We start from the raw sequence: 5,520 nt of genomic DNA, 5'->3' as shown, positions 1-5,520 counted from the left end.
ATAACACACATTTTCACATTATTTTGATAAAAACATCAACTATCTAAAAAAAATTAATTTTGATATGTACAGTAAGTGTCAAGCAATTTTACATGTATATCTAATTACGTAACGCCACATAATTAAAAGTAATTATTATTTTCATTGACGGCGACATTGTGTGAATGATCATTCAAAGGAAAGATGTAATTGTACGACGGTATAAAATTTTATATACTGTTAATGTAAAACCGTTTTACATGTGCATCCAATCACATAATATTAAATTAGCAAAAATAACTATCAAATTGACTGCGTGAATAGTCATCCAAAAAAATGAATGTGATGACAGAACTGTGTAAAATACTTTAACCCGTGCATCAAAATTAAATTCAAAATTTAAAATAAAAAAATTCACCTAACCCAAAGAAAAAAATTCTCTCAAATGCCCAGAATAAACCACACAGGCACACTACAATAACTCTCAAGTTTAACTAAAGTTTCATACACTCATTGAATACATTGACTATTCCATAAGCGTCATATGACTATTGGATGGTCAAATATAAGCCATCCTTAGTCATCTATCTCCATGCCACCGTAGAACCCACCATAGAACCCACACACACACACACACACACACACACACACACATATTGTTCATACCCTGACCCAACGCTAAGGCCCAGGTCCAAACGACAGATCCAACCCACAAGGTTGGGCACCTCAGTACACCGACATTCTCTTAAGAAGTCGGTGCTCCCCACGACTTGATCCAACGAAGTCGGAAGCAGAGATTAGCTGGCAGATAATAACTGCCCCTAAAATCTCTCAATCCATTTCGAGGATCCATATCATAACCTCTCTAAGATAAAGGGACGGTTATCCACCCTAAAAGGTGGAACTACTCCAATGGTGGTTATTGGTTCACCACTATAAATACACTGACACCCCTCAGGTATCTCTAAGTCCCAATACTCTCTAGACCTGCTCACATCCTTGCTGACTTAGGCATCGGAGTGTCTTTGCAGGTACCACCCCCCATTCTCTCACACATACAAGTCGGACGGAGGCCCTAAAGGCGCAAACCTGCTCGAAGGCTTCCTTCCCCAGACGATTGGGCCAACCCAACGAGTCCAGCCCATTAATCTCCGGTTACCCAACGTAACATTGGCGCAATTGTCGGGGACCCAAGAGATCAACCAGTAATGGCGGACAACTCACCAGAAGATGGTCATACAGCGTCTAACTCCAAACAAGAAAATCCAGATACCGGAAACAATGACGCAGACCTGACCCTTCACCAAGGAACCAACAACCAGCATAGAGAAGGCATCTCTGGGCTTAAGAACCCAAAGGTAAATTCCTCGGAGGGACGAGAGTCTGAAAAGGAAAGGCCACCCCATGCAACCGAGCTAATGGGGCTGGTCCACAGCCACCAAGGTCGTTTGGAGCAACTGGAACAAGAACTAGAATGACAACGAGAGGCAAAGCGAAACCTCAAGGAAGAGATAGAACGGCGAAAAGAGTTGGAAGAAAAACTCTTGAAGCTTGAATCCTCCCTTAAAAGTCGGAACTCCCGCGGCGACCGAGAAGAGTCGCCCCTGGGAGGAGAGGACCCAATCAGTGAGGACATAATGAGGGCGAAAGTTCCAAGAAACTTCAAAAGCCCTGATATAAACCTCTATGACAGAACCACAGACCCGAAGCATCATTTAAGCAATTTCAAGAGTCGGATGTATCTAGCTGATGCTTCTGATGCAACTCGCTGCAAAGCTTTTCCGACCACCCTATCGAAAGCAGCGATGAAGTGGTTTGATAACCTCCCTCCAAGATCGGTTACCAGCTTTGAGGACCTCTCGAGAAAATTCCTAATGCGTTTCTCCATCCAGAAGGATAAAGTAAAGCACGCGCTGAGTCTCCTGGGAGTTAAGCAGGAGGTCGGGGAACCTCTACGTAACTACATGGAAAGGTTCAACAAAGCGTGTTTGGAAATTCAAGACCTGCCCACAGAGGCAGTTATCATGGGGTTAGTAAATGGACTTAGAGAGGGCTCATTCTCTCAGTCCATATCAAAAAGGCACCCCACCTCTTTGAGTGATGTACAAGAGAGAGCAGAAAATTACATCAACATGGAGAAAAATGCCAGACTACGGGAGCCCAGCTGGCGACAGGGGCCTCCTCACTCAGCAAAAGAGAGAGAGAAAGGGAGCCCAAGAAAAAAGAGGAGGTCGACCCCGACAGGCCGAGGAGATATCACTCCTATACTCCTCTAAAAGTCTCCCTAGTGGACGTATACAGAGAAATCTGTAATACTGAAAGGTTGCCGCCTCCTAGACCCATCAAAAACAAAAAGGGAGGAAGTCGCGGCGACTACTGTGAGTACCATAAGATGTATGGCCACTCAACAAATGATTGCTACGACCTTAAAAATGTGATAGAAAAGTTGGCCAGGGAAGGCCGACTTGATAGATATCTCATGGAAAGGCCGGAGAATCCCGGAAAAAGAAAGCGAGATGACGAAGACAGAAGAGACCCACCACCACAAACCCCCGAGAGACACATACATATGATCTCTGGAGGATTTGCAGGAGGGGCTCACTAAATCATCTCGCAAAAGACACTTGAAGCGAGTTTATCAAGTTGGAAACGAATCTACCGATCTCCCAACCATCTCGTTCACCAAAGAGGACGGACAGGGGATCATGCCCGGGCATGACGACCCGATGGTGATAACCATGATCTTGGCAAATGCCAACCTCCACAGGACCTTGGTGGACCAAGGGAGTTCGGCTGATATACTTTTTAAGCCCACATTCGACAAGTTAGGGTTGGATGAAAGGGAGCTAAAAGCTTACCCGGACACCCTGTATGGACTAGGAGACATGCCAATTAAGCTACTGGGATACATCCCCATCCACACGACCTTCGGAAAGGGAGAAAATTCCAAAATTCTGAGTATCGACTTTATCGTCATCAATGTCGGGTCGGCGTATAACGCCTTAATCGGTAGGACTACGTTAAATCGGCTCGGAGCAGTGGTGTCAACCCCTCACCTTTGCATGAAATTCCCAACACCTAAGGGAATAGCGATGGTACGAGGAGACCAGAAATTGGCAAGAAAATGCTACAATGAAAGCTTAAACCTCCGAGGAAAGAGCAAGGAAGTTCACACCATAGAGCTCGGGGGAATAAAAGCTAGGGAAGAGCTGCGACCACAACCGGGTGGAAGAACTAAAGAGGTTCAAATCAGAAAAGAGGAAGGAAAAAACACCAACATAGGGGTCAGCCTACATGAAGATTTGAAACAAAGGCTGATAAAGCTCCTGTGAGATAACTCCGACCTCTTCGTGTGGAAAGCTTCTGACATGCTGACAAACCCCAATTTGACGGTTTGTTGTGCATTGAATTTAGAGTATTTTGATAACCTTTTGTCACATTTAGCCTATGAATTAGCATGGTTTTGTTATCTCTCCCATATTCATGCTTAAGTGTAAAAACATGCTTTTTAAGCATTATCTTGATGAATTCTAATTTCTCTTTGATTCCATAAGATGCCTTGATGTGTTTGCTAGTAATCTCAGGTTGAAATAGGCTAGGCATGGATCAAAGGAAGCAAGGAAGGAAGCATGCAAGTGGAGAGAAGCACTAAAAGCCAAAGATCTGACCCAGGCCATGTACGCGTACGCGCACTAGGCGCTCGCGCGCACATTGCGAAACAGGCCAAGGACGCGCACGCGTACCATGCGCGCACGCGCCGATGATGGCACATGACTTCATTTATGTAACACGTGCCTGGCGATTTTGGAGAAGTTTCAGCAACCAACTTTGGCGCCAAAATGCACATAAAAGCCAAGGATTGAAGGGGATTGACAACACATATTCACACATACACACACACTCACTAGGATTAGTTTTAGTTTAGTTTTCTAGAGAGAGAAGCTCTCACTTCTCTCTAGAATTAGGATTAGGTTTAGGCTAATCTCTCTTCTTAGATCTAGATTTAATTCATGCTTTGATTCAATTGTCCTTTATCAATTCTCAATCTTCTCATCTCTCTCTCTCTTTCTAGTTATGTGTTTTTATAATTGTAATTCCTCATTTTGTGTGGATAGATTGTTGTTCTTTAGTTTCATTTCAATAATGCAATTTGAGGTAATTCATGATAATTGTGATTTCCTTGATTGTTGTTGTTAATTCTTTGCAATAATTGTTGTTAGATTCTATTCTTGTTGTTGATTTACTATGCTTTCCTACTATGCCTTCCATGTGTTTGATGAAATGCTTGGTTGGGTTCTAGAGTAGATTTTGTCCCTCTTGGCCTAGGTAGAGTAATTAGTGACTCTTGAGTTCTCTAATTCCTTTGTTGATTGATAATTAGAAGTTGCTAATTGATTTGAATGCCTCTAAAGCTAGTCTTTCCTTTAGGAGATGATTAGAACTTGAGGAACCAAATTGATTCATCCACTTGACTTTTCTTTATTTAGCAAGGGTTAACTAAGTGGGAGCAATGAATAATTCTCATCACAATTGAGTAAGATAACTAGGATAGTACTTCTAATTCTCATATCTTGCCAAGAGCTTTTATAGTTGTTAGTTTACTTTCATTGCCATTTACTTTCATGCCTCTTATCAAAAACCCCAAAATAACTCACAACCAATAACAAGACACTTTATTGTAATCCTAGGGAGATGACCCGAGGTCCAATACTTCGGTTTATAAATTTAGGGGTTTGTACTAGTGACAAACAACTTTTTGTACGAAAGGATTATTGTTTGGTTTAGAGACTATACTTTACAACGAGATTTTATTAGTGAAATTCTAAACCGTCAAAAATCTATTCGTCAAAATGGCGCCGTTGCCGGGGAGTTGCAATGGTGTTGTGTTATTGGTTGTTGTATATATGTGAATAGTGTAAATATCTTGCTTTTTGCTTCATTTGCTAGTGTAGAATTTTATTTTCCCTTTCCACCATGAATTCTCACTTTGGCTATGAGCTTGGTTCCAATTGCGTTGTAGGTAATGAGAGCTTCAATGAGGAGGTGTATCAAGGATGGAACAACCAAAGGTGGGAGGAGCCACATGCATATGATCAATCCTCATGGCAACAACCCCCACCAATGCACTATGAAGAAGAGCCATCCTATGATGCATACCAACCCAATGGCTATGGTGAACCACCTTGTGATTTTCAAGAACCACCACCATATGCCTATGAACCATATCCTCAACATGAGCCGCAACCATTCTCACAAGCCTCTCCATACCAAGCACCTTCCTATGATCCATATCCATCATATGACCGATCGTCCACGCCATATTTTTATGACCATTATGAGCAAGAACCTTTAGAACCACCACAAGCATATCAAGATCACCACAAAGAACCACCTCAATACACACCATCTCCACAACCTTACCAAGAAGAACCACCTTCCTATTATGAACCCTCTCTCCAAAATGATGAACCTTCCTACCCACCACAAGCGCCAATAGACGACTCTCTCACTTTGTTACTTCAAGGACAAGAAGCCATGAAA

Source organism: Arachis hypogaea, chromosome 2 (genome assembly GCF_003086295.3).
Source record: "Arachis hypogaea cultivar Tifrunner chromosome 2, arahy.Tifrunner.gnm2.J5K5, whole genome shotgun sequence".
Classification (NCBI taxonomy): Eukaryota; Viridiplantae; Streptophyta; class Magnoliopsida; order Fabales; family Fabaceae; genus Arachis; species Arachis hypogaea.
This window is presented reverse-complemented; position numbering follows the sequence as displayed.